We start from the raw sequence: 18298 nt of genomic DNA, 5'->3' as shown, positions 1-18298 counted from the left end.
AAAAAAATTGTTTAATGTTTATTTATTTTTGAGAGAGAGACAGAGCACAAGTGGGGAGGGGCAGAGAGAGAAGGAGACACAGAATCCGAAGCGGGCTCCAGGCTCTGAGCTGTCAGCACAGAGCCCAACACTGGGCTCTCGAAGCCCTGAACCACCGGATCCTGACCTGAGTCAAGGTCCAATGCCTAACCAACTGACCAGCCAACCAGGCGCCCCCAAGAATTTGCATTAAAAAAAATCACATTGTTTGCAAGGTGCTAATGAATTAGAAAATAAAGCTAGAGAAAGACAGGTTGGTTAGAGGCTGTCAGAAAAGTTCAGGAAAGAGTGGATAGTGCCCTAAACTATACTGGCAGGAGGGTAAGGAGGAGGAGAAGCTTTTGAAAGATATTAACATGTAATCTGACACCAAGCAGGTCACCATCATCTACCCCCCCCCCCCCACTAAAAATCCTGGCAATGGAAGGATTATTAAATGAATTCACTGCTCTCGTACTCAGAATACTCTGTAATAGTCAAAACAGTGAGCTTTAAAGAGAAACAGCTAATAAGAGGAACTCAAACAGCAGGTCTAGTTACATTTTATAAAATGCATTACATAACTGTCGTCAGGGCCTGGAGGAACCCTCACTATCAACCCCTGTGCCCTCTCTTTGCAGGTGATGGGATGACAGCAGAATGGGAGGCGGAAAAGAGGAAAGACTCATCAGGAACTTGCATGGTGATTTAAATGTTTAAAATGTAGCATTGTCATGTGTTGTGTATTTTAAGAGACAATAAAAAAGAAAATGGTTATAAATTCAAATCACTCCCAAGAACAGTGATGCCTTTTTGAATTTCAGGGAAAACCAACTAAGTTATTTTGAAAGGAGATACACACATTTATTAAATGTTGAGGGTGTTAATTTCTTGAAGTTAGAGAAATAGATAAATTCTTAATATATCAATTCTAGAAAGCTAGAAGTCCCAGGAATCAGGTTTCAAAGGATTTTAAAAGATTGATTTCTCTTAAATCCTATTTTAATCCCACTTTTCATGTACATTCTTTGTTAACAAACTGGGGATTAGACCACTTTGCTTGTGACATTATTTTGCCCGTGAATCGTTGCCATGATAAATTAGCAGCAGCACATGAAATTCTGTACGGATGAAGGGCTCGTATTCACTCTTTCCCAAATGCAGCAAAAAGCCCCGTATTTCCCATTTAATGGAATGCTGCTCCTTCTGAAATCCTTTGGAGCAAGGAGTCCTTAGCCTATATGTTCCCTTCACTCAAAGAGGACTCGGGTGGACAGTAATGTGTAGATGCTACGTGTGCTTTCCTCCTAACACCTCGGGTACATCTCAGGGGTTCACACACGAACTGGATTATCACCGCAGGACCCCACGTCTGCGTGCAGGTGGAAACCTCTCAGAGAAGACAATATACTTCCATTCTTGTTCTTTCCCATCTCATGTCGGCTGGCCATAGCCAGCCTGGTAGATATGGGTTACCATTTTCAGAATTTGTTATCGTTGAGTCCAAAACCAGAGGCAGACTATTGCTGTTATGAATGATAGAACAGCCCAGACCAGGAGTCGTTTCCAAAAAGATGCCAGTGAGTAGTTAGAAAAGGCAGATGAGGAAAGCTCAAGAGTCTAGGGTAACCCACGGTAACGGCCACGGCAATGGCCAACCCACTGGCTTGGCCAACTGGGTGGATGACGGCACCTGCCGATTGCTCCGGGTTGACCAGGGAAGGAACGTGTGTGGGGAGAAGTCTGAGTTTCAGGTGCTTGTCACACATCACAGAAGCTTCCAAATCACATGTAGGAGGTTGAGAAAAATCTGGGAAGAATGTATACATTGATAAATTATTGGATAATGGTTGGAGAAAAGTATGTGGATGAAAACCTATCATAATTTAGCTCTCAAAATGGAAAAAGGAAGAAAAACATGGACCAATTTGTTTTCTTCTCCAATCCCCCAAACTGGAGCATTCGTTCCAGCTAGTTGCTGTTGACTGACAGCCAAAAACAAAGTTCTTTTTTTTTTTTTTTGTCTTCTAACTTTCTAACTTGGAGATTTTGAAAGAATTGTTCAAAACAGTCTAGTATGTGTTACAACCTCTAGGTGATATGTTCTAGGGAGAAAATATTTTCTCAAAACTGCGTGGCAAGGCATGCTTATTGGAAAAATGTCTATGAACATCTAACAAGCAACTTTTAGTTTTAGACGATCCATTCCCGCGAAAACACCTAACAGTGGCACACTACCGGGGGCATAAAGACGTTGACAAGTATCCTTAAGTGCTTATAACTTTGATTAAATTGCTATTATAAGTACTGTCCTGCTACTGTCTTAAAAATATAGAGCACAAGCCATCTGACCACATAAAGATAAGGTACAATTCAAGCAACAGGAGGCCCAACAATCCCAATGTAAACAGTTAATCAGAAATCACTGACCTTCTCCCCCTAGAAATTTAAATGTCTTGATGCAAAAACAACCAAAGAAGTGACTCTTCTAATGCAGTCGCTGTTCTGCAGAGGACGTACTCTTTTTTAAAAAATGTTTAATGTTTATTTATTTTCGAAGGAGAGAAAAACAGAGTGTGAGTAGGGGAGGGGCAGAGAGAGAAAGAGAGAGAGAGAGACAGAGGCACAATCTGAAGCAGGCTCCAGGCTCCGAGCTGTCAGCACAGAGCCTGACGCAAGGCTTGAACTCATGAGCCGTGAGATCATGACCTGAGCCGAAGTCAGATGCTGGACAGACTGAGCCACCCAGGCACCCCACAAAGAACATATTCTTTTTAAAGTTTTCTTTTTTTTTTTAATGCTTATTTATTATTGAGAGACAGAGCATGAGCATGGGAGGGACAGAGAGAGGAGGAGACAGAATCTGAAACAGGCTCCAGGCTCTGAGCTTGTAGCACAGAGCCCGACGTGGGGCTCAAACCACCGACGACATATTCTTAAAAATTTTTTGCAAACAAATAAAAGTTTAAAATCTTTATAATCTCCTAAAAAGCAAGAGATTTGAGAATGAGAAACATGAAAGCTGTTAGGTATTTCTCTGTGCAATCTTGTAGGATAACTTTGGTGGAAAATGCTGTCGGGTTTCGGAATTATTCTAAAAACAAACAGAAGGAAAGGCTAAGATTATGCTCTTACAGACTTTCCCACCAGCAGGGATCAAGGTTCATTTCCAATCCAGTCTTCAGAGGAAGATTACATTATGGTGAAATGCAAGTAGAAATAGATTCTAGGGCACCTGGTGGACTTAGTCGGTTAAGCCTCCGACTCTTGGTTTTGGCTCAGGTCATGATCTTGCAGTTTGTGAGTTCGAGCCCCACATCAGTTTCTGCACTGATGGTACTGAGCCTGCTTGGGATTCTTCCTCTCCCTTTTTCTCTGCCCTTCCTGTGTTCTCTCTCTCTCTCTCTCTCTCAAAATAAATAAATAAACTTAAAAAATATTTTAAAGAAAGAAATAGGTTCTGAAGGTTTCCTTTCTCTCTTGCCTGACCAGCCTTCGGCTTAGGAGGCAAGATACAGGAGGTGAATCAGTGCTAGCTTTTGGAAAAAATCTGAGGTTGGATTGCTCTAACTGAAGTCCAAAAAGAAGCTAATTTCACGGAGCTTAAAATCACACTAAAAATATCCTTTGAGACTTTTCTTTCTTGGCAGCTTGGAATTACTACAAAATATTTGGTATGGTACAACACATTTTCGCAAATAACAGTAAACACAGACATATTTTATTAACTAATAACAGACTCTAATATGTTGAAGCAGCCAACTACTGTCTTCCATTTTCTTCACTTCAAAGGGAAGAAACAAAGAGTTTCCAATGAGGATTTGCGCTTTTTCCTGAACAAAAGTTGAAGACGATTTTTGCACCCGTTGAAAACAAGGTTCTTGGCAAGTCCCAGTTAGAAAGACAAAACGTAAACAAGGCTAGTTCGAAGAGAGTAACGTAATAAGAGGTCGTGTGCATGCGTGCATGTGTGTTTGTGTGTGTGTCCGTGCACGCGCACAGGCAAACATATCTGCACATTCTTGCTCTTGCTCTGGGGATGCGGTGAGAGAGATAAAGTCAAAGGAAGGGAAAAGATGTAGGGGACAACTTGGAATGGCATGTGACCATTCTCTCTGATGCTCCCTTTTGGAGAAGACAGCACGGGTCCTTGGATCTGGAGAGACCACGCTGTACTTGCATTTATCGGGTACCTTACGTCCTCAAAGCCACACCAGTGAATGGTGGCGAGATCTCTGGACTCGTCATGAAGAGGCCTGTCTTCTGGTCCCAAGTTCTCTGAGTTTCAGCAGCCCCACCTGGAAATCAAAGTCGTGACCACTATTCATAGGATTGATTTCAGGTATGTAAATATCCAGGGAAGTGCCAAGAAGAGTCATTATCGTGTTCTTGGGAACAGAAATTATAACTGAGTCTTGGAGGTCAGGGTCACACTCACAAAGGCCTTGTACAATACTGGGCCACACCGAGGTGCACCTGCCAGGGCCTTAAAATGAGTGCAAAGAATGTAGGGTTTTACATGTGTCTTTTTTTTTTTTTTTTTTTTTTTAACGTTTATTTATTTTTGAGACAGAGAGAGACAGAGCATGAACGGGGGAGGGTCAGAGAGAGAGGGAGACACAGAACCGGAAACAGGCACCAGGCTCCGAGCTGTCAGCACAGAGCCCGACGCGGGGCTCGAACTCACGGACTGTGAGATCGTGACCTGAGCCGAAGTCGGCCGCTTAACCGACTGAGCCACCCAGGCACCCCTACATGTGTCTTTATTTAACTCTTCATGCTTGAGAAAAGGGGAAAAAAAAAAAAAGAAGGAACACAGTGTGTGTCATTTTTGAGAAATCATAATGGCTCAGCCATGAATGCCTGTGGTCAGCAGATGTCCTGATATCCGTCACAAAAATGCCCAGTCACTGACCTTAGGGCACCTCACAGTCTGATGCGGGCTCCTGCTCAGAATACACCAGGCGACAAAGTTTCAGTTAACCCCACACAGTCCCCGAGGAAAATGTTAAAGTGAAGCCATAAGAGACATAAACCTCTGAGTGTAGAAGGCACCTAATCGAGTCTGGGGCTGTATAGGAACCAGAGTGAGCCAGGGGACTTCCTGAAACTTGGGGAAGGTACGGTCACAGCTTGCATTACGTATTCTACTTTAAGACGTGTCTTTTCTCCTGGGTTTTGTGCTCAAGAATTTCTACGTAAACAACGACGTCACCAACGTGAGGACTGTTCTACCATTTAGGATGCTTACAGTAACAGGAAATCCTCCCCAAATGGATTTTAGGGTTTAAAAAAAAAAAAGACAGGAATGCTTCAGGGCAACATGGCCCAAGGTTCAAAGATGGTTACCAGGTTTCAAGTCCCCTCCGTCTATCTTTCATTCACGATGGCTTCATCTTTAGCAAGGCACAAGTTCACGCAGAACCTTCGTACTTTATTTCCTCACATTCCAATTCAATGAAAAAGAGCAAGAGTATCGTTCCCAGAAGTAGCCCAAAGCTCCTGGCTTCTCCTTGAGTCTAACTGTGTCATTTGCTCAACTCTGAACTAGTCGCTAATTGCCTTTAGGCAACTTGAGGTTGGGGCTCCCGGACACAGGGTCCTCAGAGAAGTTAGGAGAAGTTGCCAGTGAATCTAGTGTAGACAAACACAAGGTTTACGTCAGTCTACTCATGACCTTTAGGGCTCACATCCTCTGACACCAATGAGGCACAATTACACTTTACATTACGATATTAGAATTTCTTTTATAGGTAACATATGGTTCCGAGAAGAAGTCATTATAAAAAAGCCTTGCAAAATAGATGTAAACATTTCATTTATTTGCCCAGAAACATACATCTCAAGCTCGTTTTTTTGTTTGTCTTAACATCTGAGCCTCAAAAATCTTCCCATTAAATCAGCGTTACAAGTCAACAAAATTATTAAACCTTCATCTGTTTATTGAAACAAATTTCAAAATTTAATCTCCCATTTCATACTAAGTCTCTGGTGGTCAACTTGCTGTAAACATTGATTAAATGCACAGTCTGGAAAGACGAAATAAATTGGCTAGGGTACACACAATTGAGAGTCAGAATGTAGGACACATTTCCAAGGCAAGTAATTACTCACAATGCCGATTTCTTTAAATATTTACATAATTGGTAATTGATTGTAATATTCTGGAGGCAGACAATCATTGCTTTTTAAGATTACTACATTTTAGATATCTATCTAAGGTAATTGTTTTTTAACTGAATTAATATAATATGACCCAATTTAGAGAATAAATTAGAAAATGGAAAGAAGGGTGTTTGAGATTCTAGAAAATTCTAGCCTAAGCCCCCTTTTCACCCTCCAAAATCTTCAGTTACCCTTGTACATTACGGAGACACAAATCTCTATTCCTACTTAACTTCAACTTTGTTCCATTTCCAACTGAATCCTAGACTCTTCCACCTAGATATCTTATTTGAACCTCAAACTCAAAATACAGATACAAAACTTAATTCATCACATTTCATGCAAAGTATGATGCTGTGATCTCTAGTTTCTAGTGTTGGTACTTCATCTTTCCAGACGACTGGGTTCTTATTTACCTTTGATTCTTCTTTCCCTTCCTGGCCATCAAATGGTTGTCAAGTCTAAAGAAAATATTTCTGACATATCTTCCGAATATTTTCTCTAACAACCCTTAGAGAGATGAAATGTGGAACGCAACGTGTTGTTTTTATTATATGAAATCTACAAATATTTGGCCACAGCAAAAAAGTTGGGGAACATGCACTTACCTCGCTGTGTTGGATATTTTGGTCTAAAATATAGTTTTGTAGAAATAAAACTCTAAACTTAGTAATATGCTTGATGATCTGAATCTTCTAAATAGGCTGGAAAATGAAAGGAATCCAGATCGTTCGTGCCCTTATCAAAACTATTTGTATAACTTTATTTCACAGTCACACTTGTACCTCTGAGCACATCATACAATAGTAATAATATCTGTTGAGTTGATGTTTATATGGAGATCCAATTAATGAGTTCATATTAAATATTATTCTGATTGCCAAAGAGGACAAAAATTTGTTACTGCCTTTCCTGGAATTCACGTTAAAATTAATGAGAAATTATTAAAAAAAAAAAAACACCTTTGAGGTTTGATGATTTGAAAAAATTATACAAAAAATCAAGAATTCTTCTCTTTAAATATTAATAAATTTACTAAGGTTCTGAGAGCAAGTTTCTTCAACCACTAATAATGTAATGGAACCATAATTCCCTTGTAATTTAACTTGATTTGATTCTAAGTTACAATGGCATGAGAGCAAATTAATGTGTTTTTTTTTTTTTTGATCTGAAGAAGTTACTGATGTATATGAAATAGGTGGCAGAGGGGCGCCTGGGTGGCTCAGTCGGTTGAGCATCCAATTTCGGCTCAGGTCATGATCTCAGGGTTCGTGAGTTCGAGCCCCGCGTCGGGCTCTGTGCTGACAGCTCAGAGCCTGGAGCCTGCTTCGGATTCCGTGTCTCCCTCTCTTTCTCTGTTACTTCCCCTGCTCATACCGTCTCTCTCTGTCTCTTAAAAAATGAGTAAACGTTTAAAAGAAATTTAAAAAACAAGGAAAAGGTGGGAGACAAGAAGGAGGCTTGGCCAGACTCCACTCCAGGTTGGGTCTTGTTGACCCTCCATTTGCCCCAGTTATTTAGAGCTTTTTGAGCCTCTAACATCCAGCAGGAATTGGGCTGCGTATAGCAAAACCCAGCTAAGCGAGGAGGCTATAGCTACCTTTGCACAGCTCAACCAGGCCCCTTCACTTTTTTTCACTTTCTGTCATCCCATAATGATACAAAAAGTCATTTTCTATCTTTTCTATCTTAAGGCAGGAGAGGAAGTGGGGCCATGGCCATGAAATTGAAAATTGGAGGAGGAATCACAGGGCTTGGACGTCTTAGAGGAAATGCTATTTGACTGTAGAATGTAACTAGGTATCAAGGATCATTTTTTGGTTTTGTTTCCTATAAGTGATTTATTTTATATTTATGTATATATATTCCTTACCCACATTTAGTTATAAATCAAAGTGATATCTCATAAGGCTCTGAACATATATTTGGGAATATTTGCAAAGTGAGTTTCGTATTACCCTTTGTGAGATTTGCCAACAGCACGGCGGGAGAAACATGGCCGACCTCGATCAGGTAAACCGTCTACTTTCCCATTGCTGCTTCAAAGAGGTGAGTGACAGTTAACCTCAATTCACTACCATCGCACGTTGTACAATACTCAACGGTGAGCCCTTGAGGGGTTAGGTCTTCATCTGTCCGCCAGTCCCAGCCCCCTCCCCACAACCACTTGGTCCACAGGAGGCACTCGGGACTGAATGAGTGACGTAAACAGAATGCCGTCTGGATAATCACGACTATTACCACTTGCACACAAATGCATTCATAGACACATTCTATACGTAGTGTTTTTAACATTATGTTCAAAGCTAGCTATTTAATTTGAATAACTACCAAAAAAGAATGCAAGATAAGTAACCTGCATTAAAAAATGGAAACCCATGTTAATATTTGGTGTTGTTATAAACCCAAACAAGTTTCCATAAAATAAATGTATTCCTGATGAAAGAAAATTCAAAATGCTTCTTTTATTAGATAATCAGTGAACCATCCTTAATGTAAAATTAATGATTAGATATATAAATAGATACACTTATATGTATTTTACATGTATTATTGCATATTTACAACTTTATATAGTAACTAACCTTTATATTTATTATTAATAATATATGTTGTATTTATTAAACTATATATTAAAATATATTTTTATATTTTAATTACATGTACTATGTATGTTCGAAATACACTATTTTATTCTAAAGACCTTAATCATACAGATAGTAGATATTAAGTTTAAAAAAACATAACATTTAAAAATATATCATTTCTATTAAGGATATTTAAACATGTACAGCACCAAATTAATAGCACCAGATTCATAAGCACTAAGAGTTCCTACTCCAACTACACTGTGTGGTTCTTTTATTTCCACGGTGACTCTCACGTGCAACTTTTCCCATCCATCCACGTACAGGTCACTTATCCAAAAGCCTCAAAATTTCAAAACACAGTAATCTTGATTTTGTATTGCTTTCCTCAAGTGAAACACCCACCTGGACACGGAAGGGGAGAGTTTTTCCTGCTTAGCAACCTGATTTTTCATCCTGCACAGCATACAACACACGAGTGAGGGAAATGATGTTTTGCTCTGTTCGCGGAATTTGCAGGTGCAGGATGCATGGGGAGTAACTGTTATCTGTCCTCAACAAGGATCGATACATTTATTCTTTTGCCAGACAGCTATGGAGGAAAAGCAGTTCAAATGGCACTGCAAGCAGGAGAGTAAGAATATTTGATAATGCAATTTTTGTTGGTGCAGACATCGAATTTTTTGTCACGAAATCAAGTGTCCTCATTTGGTCACCATTTGTATGTATCATTCAAAGCATTTTTTTTTTAAGTTTATTTATTCACTTTGAGAAAGAGAGAGAGCGTATGAGTGGGGAAGGGGAAGAGAGAGAGAGAGAGAGAGGGAATCCCAAGCAGGCTATGCACTGTCAGCACAGAGCCACTTGTGAGGCTCAATCCCACGAATTGTGAGAACATGACCTGAGCTGAAATCAAGAATCAGAGGCTTAACCGAGGGAACCACCCAGGCCCCTTAAAGCATATTTTTATTTTTATTTTTTTATTTATTTTTTTTTTTTGAAAATTTTACGTAGAGTTTTTTTTTTTTTTAATATATGAAATTTACTGTCAAATTGGTTTCCATACAACACCCAGTGCTCATCCCAAAAGGTGCCCTCCTCAATACCCATCACCCACCCTGCCCTCCCTCCCACCCCCCATCAACCCTCAGTTTGTTCTCAGTTTTTAACAGTCTCTAATGTAAAGCATATTTTTAAAGATTACATCTATTTTCGTGAATTCGTCGTGTCCTAAAAGTATGATCACTAGCGATAAATTGAATTTAGTTTTATCTTTTAATAGTTTCAATACTTTTTGATTACCGAGGACACAGTTTCGAAGTTTGATGTACTTAATCCTCACATTTCGACAAAGGGATGAAAAGTTAAAAAGAATGGAAGGGTTTCTGCAACGTCTGCAGATTTTGCAACGTCCACCCGTTGGGAGTAAGACCCTCCTAAAACATAGCAAAACAGGAAGCAAAACATAGCAAAAAAGTACCTCTGAGTAAAATCTAGTCGTCAGTGTCTACACGAATCCAAAGATATCAGTAAAATGGATGTGGTCAAGCAAAACAGTCCGCTGTGAATATCTGAAAAGTTCAAGGGTGTGCGTTATTTTGGTTTCATGCTTTGGCACCTTCCTCAGAGAACAGAATGATCAAACACCCTACTTGTCATAAGAACAAAACAACACTAGATGATAACTCTTTGTTGTTAGTCTGTTTGTAATCATTCTATGTAACTGGAACCCCACTCTCTTTTAAAACGCAGGGAAAAATTCGGTATCACCCAAGAAGACTTACCTCCTGAAAATGTCATCCCCATAATAGCAAAAGTCTTTGCTTATAAAAGTGTGACAAAACCCATCTCCAAACCACTGTTGATGGTTTGCCTGGGGACGAAGAGCAGGATCGGGCACAGGTATGGGTGGCCCAGGCTCTAGGCAAACTACTCATATTTCACTTTAGAATTGGATTCCTTACACGAGACTCATGCAGTTCTTCTCTTTGCCAGTAAAAATACACTTTTCCCTTCATTTGCCGTAGTGATGTGAATACTAGGCAGGTTCTAGGTAATTTCTGAACACAAAAATCCATTTACTGACTTGAATACCGTGTGAATTTACATGATGTCAAATAACACAGTCGACTGAACTGTTATCTGTTCCACCTGTTCCAAGGCACTTAGAAGCAGTCCAAATGTCTCTATTAAGAATACGCTCGTATCAGGATACATATTAGAAAGTCTGAAGCAGGTGTTACTGGCTTGATTAATAATTCAACAGACTTGAACACCCATAATGCTTGGTCTGGGAGACACGAGCCAGACTACAGCGGCGGGCCCATACCTTCATGGCGATTACTTTTCGGTACTGGATGCCAACTGGTAGTGGTCTGAAGCAGGAAGCCTCCGTGGCCTAACTTTTATGTAAGGACATGATTCGGGCAGCAATATAAAAAATGGACTGCCCAGTTAGAGATGACAGACCTCTGGGGAATCTTTCCATGGTCCTGGTGAAAAAAAAAGAGAAACAAAGTATTATTCCTAAAAGCACGTGAATAACAATGTGTCCGTGTCATTCGTTCATTGGGCATGATTATGCCTCAGTAACGGTGTGTCCGATGTGGTAGTTACTGTTTTTAGACCACGAGGCTACAGCAGCTGAATGGATGGGGAAAACGGTCAGCTGAGGCTATCATGCCAGTGGGAAACAACAACCACAAACACAGTCCTGGGGAAAAAATTAAAGGAAAAGACAAATAAGTATGTATTTGCAAATTATTAAGTGTTGCAGGGGACACCTGTGTGTCCTAAAAGAATATAATGGGGGTGGGGGTTGTCTCTACTCCAGGCGGGAGGAAAGGAGAGACTTCTCTGCGAAGGTGCCATTTTTCTAGGCACAGAGGCAAAAGAAAGAATGAGACACACGCTGAGGACCCCACGGAGGAGGGCGTCAAGAAGTCCTCGAAAATGTTGGAAATGCTGCAGAGGTGAAGAGTGGACGATACTAAGAAGACACTACCCCATCAGAAAGCGAAAAGTTATTTTCCATACTATCCAGAAATCATGCTCATTAGGTTTAACTCAAAAAAGTTGAAAATAGGGGTGCCTGGGTGACTCAGTGGGCTACATGCCCGAGTCTTGGCTGCACCTCCGGTCGTGATCTCACGGTTTCATGGGTTTGAGCCCCACATGGGGCTCTGTGCTGGCAGTGCGGAGCCTGCTTGGAATTCTCTCTCTCTCCCTCTCTCTCTGCCTCTCAACCACTCATGTCGTCTTTGTCTCTCTCAAAATAAATGAATAAACTTAAAAAAAAAAGAGTTAAATACACGTCTGCACAAAAAACCTGCACGTGGATGTTTACAGCAGTTTTATTCATAATTGTTAAAACTTGGATGCCACCAAGATGTCCTTCAGTGGGTGAATGGAAAAACAAACTGGTACAACCAGACTGTGGAATATTATTCACTGCTGAAAAGAAATGAGCTAGCAAGCCATGAAAAGCCACAGAAGAACCTTAAATGTATATTATTAAGTGAAAGGAGCCAGTATGAAAAGGCTACATACGATATGATTCCAACTATTCGACGTTCTGGAAAAGGCAAAACTATGGAGCCGGTAAAAGGACCAGTGATTTCCAGGAGTCGGGGGAGGGCAGGGAAATGAATAGATGGAACACGGACTATTTCAGGGCAGTGAAAATGCTCTGCGTGACACTGTGATGGTGGGTACGTGTCATTATACCCTTGTCCAAACCATAGCAGGTGCGATATCAAAAGTGAGCCCTAATCTAAAGTATGGACTGTGGGTGATAATGACATGTCCTGTAGGTTCACCAATCGTAACGATATATACTGCTGTAGGGATATTGATGATGGGAGAGGCTGTAAATGTGGGGGTCAGAAAAAATAACGGAAATCGCTATACGTTTCCTCTCAATTTTTCTGGGAACTTAAAATTGCTCTAAATATATAGTCTTTTTCAAAAAGTTCATTTGGAGCACAGAAGAGAAAAAAGACACAGGGAGGAAATTAGCGTTTACTGAAGACCTATTTTGCTCCATGAACTAGTAAGAGAAGCTTCAGGCCGGTGAGGTTAACGGAGGTGAAGGGCAGGTAAGAACAGTAACTAAGGCTCATCTTCAAGAACTTGAATGATTTCACGAAAGAAAAGGGAGAGGTGCCAGAGGCTGAGTCAGGACAACACTGTGGTAGGAGACCAGAGCATCTTGGGAGGGCAAGGAAAAGGGCAAATAGAGAAAACAAAGAAACGAGAGCCGGCGGGGAGCCTGGGTGGCTCAGTTGGTTAAGCGTCATCTGACTCTTGATTTTGGCTCAGGTCATGATCTCAAGGTGGTGAAACTGAGCCCCATTTTGGGCTCTGAGCTGTCAGTGCAGAGGTTGCTTGGAATTCTCTCTCCCTCTCTCTGCCCCTCCTCTACTCGCTCTGTCTCTCTCTCTCTCTCTCGAAACAAAACAAAACAAAACAAAACAAAACAAAAAAAAACAAGCAAACCAACCGACAAGCAAACACCACAACCTTTGAAAAAAAACAGGAAAAGTTTTAAGAATTAGATAACTTCTCCAAAGCATTATTTATAGCTAATATTTGGGAGGCCTTTAGGATTACTAGTACCATTTTAGCATAAGGAAATGGGGGAGCTAAGAATTTCAGTGGCTCTGAACACCAAGCGAGCAATAACATTTGACCCACAGGCTTGTTTGCTAGATGCTTTGTGCAAACTCCGGGTATTTATCCTTAGATGTGTTTCTTAGTCATTCGTTAGAAAACCAAAACAAACCAAAACAAAACTCTGCATTGCTTTAGGTCCCAGGAGGGCACAGAGGTGACAAGTGTCTTACCCATCTAGACCTCTGAGAGCATCTCTGAGCCAGGGATATGTCAGCAGAATGCCTAGGGAGCCGCTGATAACTGAATGCCCTGGGAATTCAGGGCATTCCTGTGCTACAGCGCGCAAGAAAGTAGCCAGGGTGTCCCCAGTTGCCACAGATCCTGCGTACATTTCCACACGGAAGCACTCGCGGGAAAGTCCAATTGGTTTAGCAAAGGGCCAGCCTGACGCACGCACCCCGCGTCTCTCCGACCAGACGTGCACGCGTTCTCCAGTATGTTCTGTCTTAGAAAGCATTTCGTATTCCTACGTGCTGAATGCACGGTCACAATTGACACATTCACTTATTGAAATTGGAGGTCACAATTTATTTCCTGCTCAGCACCCTCTTCATACCGTATGAAAATTAAATAGATTTCTTGGAAACAGAGAAGCATTTAAAATGTAGGGAGTTGTCGCCGAAATACTTCCAATGGTCCTGTGAGTGTGCAGTTAATTGAGGATGTCAGGCAAGAGTGCATTAAGGGAGGACGGAACTAACATAAGGACATTTTTTGTTCCCTACCACGCTTTCGCCACAGCATCCAAAATCCCTCTCCCGAGAGAAGGGGAGAGAAAAACTTCCCCACCTTTTCGCTCGTCTCCCACCTAAATCCATACCTCACGGTCACTAGAACAAAGAATAAACCTGCTAAGGTCATTTCTTCCCAGCCATGTGTGCTAAACGCTGTTCTGTGCCCTTCCAAAAAAGAGCCCAGACTGGTGTCCCTAAAAGATGACAAAGGTCATGGGAGAAAAATGCTTAGCAAGATGCATGGCCAGGACCCACCCCCCAGCAAGCCCCAGAAAAATTCTCAAATGCTGCAAATCGTGGATGAATTAACATGGGAAAGAGGGTGTTTCTCTCTTGCTTACTCTATGGTTTACAAAGGCTCTCCGACTTCTGGGGAATCAGGCTCATGCTTAGGAGCAGGATTTGAAATGAGCAAAAGCCTTTTGTTTTGTAGAGCTGTAAACTTACACCCAGTGGCACCTGCTATTGTAGTTAACTGTGTTCTTCACTCATCATTCAATTAATACCTAATCCTCTAAGTGCAACGTGGTGGGGCAGTAGAGGAAGTAATTCAACAAACACAATGGAAAATAACTTGCGAAACAGCAGGTCAAGTACTCAACATAAAACGCATATCAAATATAAGATTTCGCAAAGGGTAAATTAATTTGCATGCTCTGAAAATTCCGTCTCGCAACGAGGCATTAATTTTTTACCTCGGGAGAAAGGTTTCTCAGCAAATGAAATTTTAAAATACTGCTCATTGTATCTCTCTATTTTCTCTGTTCTCTTCTCCCCTTTTCACTCTCCGCTCCTCAACAAAAACAAGAAAAATAATCAGTATAGGCTTCTGGCAACACAGCGAGAGAAATGTGAGATTGGCCCTTAAGGGAATTTTTATTCTCAAGTGGATGTAAATGTATTCATCAATTCAAAGAAATGCATAGTGTGTTATATACACAATACATTAATAAATAGCCATGCATTAAAAAATAATGAGGTTTTCCACAAAACAACATCCTGTGGTGTGTAAGGTCATAAAAAAGATACTAAAAGAGGGAGAAAAGATTATGTGTAAAATCTGATTAAAATACAGAAACACCATCATATATGTAAGATGTAATAAATATTTTATTAGTTAACTATAAACAAAAGAACAAATGCAGTAAAATGTAATTAAAAATGTAAAAGTGAAGGATGTGATTTATTTCACTACGATAATATTAATATTACAAACGGCATGTAAATGGATATCAAGACTATATTGTAGAAAGAGTGGAAAGCAGCCATTCATTTCTTATAATGAGATTTCATCCTTTTTTTTTTTTTGATTTACATGTGTTTAAATATTTCAAATAATGAATGAATAATGTTGCTCTTAAACCTTACACAGCTTAGCACATTCTCAGATTTCCATCAGTCCTTGGAAGAGATTTGCATGTTGGCAGGCAGTTTCCAGGCAGAACCACTAATTGTGAAAATAGAAGAAAATTGACTGGCAGAAACCAAGAGTATTTTTAGGGCTGTTGGCTGAATGAGTTTGGCTTTGAGTTGTAACCCCTACTAGTGAATGTGCTAGAACCAAAAATAGAGTGTTACACAAGGTTCCCCAATTAAAAAAGGTGAAAAGACCAAAATGTAACATTCATCAACTACTATTGGCTTGAAAACTATTAGGGGTCTAAACTGCTAAGATTATTTGAAAGGGACTTTGCTGGCATTGCTTCTGAAATCATCTCATACCTCTCTTGAGGTGTCTACCTCGCAAAAGGAAATACGATTTCTTTTATTATCAGAGAGGGAAGAAACAGATTCCGAAAGAGCATGAACTGGCCACTTTATTCAACTGGTAGGTAGGAGAAACGAGGTTTGAATTGCAACCTCTTTCTTTAAGCTTCCGTGTTTATTTTTGAGAGAGAGAGAGAGAGAGGGAGGGAGGGAGGGAGGGGCAAAGGAAGAGGGAGAGAGAATCCCCAGCAGGCTCTGTGCTGTTAGTGTGGAGCCCAAGACAGGGCTGGAACTGACAGACTGAGATCATGACCTGGGCTAAGATCAAGAGTCAGACATTCAACCGACTTAGCCACCAGGCACCTCTGAATTCCAACTTTCTGAACCCATGTGCACTAAGCTTTCCGCTCTGCCCTAAAGGCCCTCAAATTTCATGACGTCTCCAGTGGCTTCTGAAGTGTTTTCCTTTTATCTTTACGGTACCTCTGTTTCTGACCTGCCTACTGCCTTATCTTCACCTAATTCCCATGTTTCCCAGTCGCATTATGAACTGGGCCTTCATATTTCCAGCTCTCAAAGCCCTAATATTAGTGTTTGTCATCGTACTCATGTCTGGCCTTCCCACAGCCTGTCCATTGGCATAGCCTAGAAATGAGCTCCCTTGATTTTGCTTCTCTTATCCCCACCTGCAAACAGCATCCAAAGCAGCACTGAATCGTGGGAGTTTCCATTTCTTCTAATGCAGATATCTCCATTCATTTCTCCCGGTATAAAAATGATCTTGCAATCTCCCTTCTCAATGAAGCTTTTCTGAATAGATCAAAGAGCAACTTTTGCTTCTCTGGTCTATTGGAGTGTGAGTCAGGAATATTTTAGCCACACAGGTAGGAGGAATCCAGCTACAATGGCTTCCACCAACATGGATTTGTATTCCTACACAGCAAGATGTTCTAAAGTCAATGGTTATTGGTTTTGCTTCTTCAGTCTAAAGACGTAAAGAGCAATGCCACTACCTTTATCTGTCCTTCATGGTCATAAGGTTGCTGCAGGGGTGCCTGGGTGGCTCGGTTGGTTAAGCTGCAGACATTGGCTCAATCACGTTCTCATGGTTGGTGGGTTCGAGCCCCGCATCTGGCTCCGTGCTGACAGTGCAGAGTCTGCTTGGGATTCTCTCTCTCTCTCCCTCTCTCGGCCCCTCCTCCATTCACAATTTCTCTCGCTCTCAAAATAAATAAGTAAACCTAAAAAAAAAAAGAGGGTCGCTGCAGCCCAGCCATCATCTGTACACTTAAGGCAAAGAGTTGGAAGAGAGAACAATTTCAGGGGCTATATGAGAAAAACAAAAGCTTTTCCCAGAACTGCACATCAGGCTTCCCCTTCCCTTTCATTCACTAGAACGATGTGATGTACTCTACATACTAACTGGAAGTTGGCTAGAAAGAAGTTGGAAATGGTGACTTGGTTAGCCACCCGAGAGTGTCTGCCATATTCATTGAACCAAAATAATTGCGTTTCCTCACTAAGCAAACATTGTACCAGATGTTTATCCTCTCACTCGGGCAATAAACAAAGCCTAATTGAGAGCTTTTGCTGTGCATAGCATCATGCTCATATCGTGGAAGATACAGAAACAAACCAAGCACAGATCCTAGCTTCAGAGGACATGGCCTAGTAGAAAATAGAACACGAATACTATGACATATACAGTATGACAAATATAACATAAACAAGGTAAACTCTCCACTACCTTAAAATCTAAATAAGAAAAGCGTGAAGCATGGGAATAAATGAGGAGTGTTTGAAACACTAGCGAACAGATAAGGCAGAATGGTACAAATAGGTGCAGTTCTCTGACAGCATAAAATGTGGATAAGGGAAAAGTTAGAATAGGACAGAATCAGCTCCATAGACTGTTTTGTGTAAGAAATAATGGGGAAGTCATGTTTGAATAATAAGGAAAGAACATGAATTAAGCTACAACAGTGGTTTCCAAAATATTTTCGGTCAGGTAGCCTTATCAATAAAAAAGATTTGAGAAAAAAAAATATTTAAGCATTGGCCCTTAGTATGCCTATGGATACATTATTTATAAGTTATATACATAGAACTAAGTATGGAGATGAAGAAGTCATTTATAAATTACATACATATACCATTGTACCGATATAGTACCTACCTAATAAAACACACACAAAATTGAAAGTTTAGAAGGATGGCGTTCAAAGTATCTCTCCAGAGGATTCTTACCAATTACAGAGTATAAAAGAGTAAGTTTAAGGTGGAGAAACCTGGCAGACACCATCTTAAAAATATGATTAAAACCAGACCACTAGTAATGGGTAGAGATGCATCAGTATCAGATGCCTTCTGATAAGACGCATCGAGAAAGGAACGGTATCCCTTATGTGGCAT

General features: G+C 40.7%; 1 long non-coding RNA gene across 1 annotated transcript; it reads right to left on the bottom strand.

The window, feature by feature from the left end:
• Window positions 1-10246: 10246 nt before the first annotated feature.
• Window positions 10247-11480, bottom strand: LOC122211061. Its single transcript, XR_006198456.1, has 3 exons — window positions 11388-11480; window positions 11101-11263; window positions 10247-10342 (listed from the first exon to the last, which is right to left on the bottom strand). It is a non-coding gene; the product is annotated as an uncharacterized LOC122211061 (long non-coding RNA).
• Between the last annotated feature and the right edge of the window lie 6818 nt (window positions 11481-18298).

The sequence above is a fragment of the Panthera leo genome, chromosome F2 (assembly GCF_018350215.1).
Source record: "Panthera leo isolate Ple1 chromosome F2, P.leo_Ple1_pat1.1, whole genome shotgun sequence".
Classification (NCBI taxonomy): domain Eukaryota; kingdom Metazoa; phylum Chordata; class Mammalia; order Carnivora; family Felidae; genus Panthera; species Panthera leo.
This window is presented reverse-complemented; position numbering and strand designations above follow the sequence as displayed.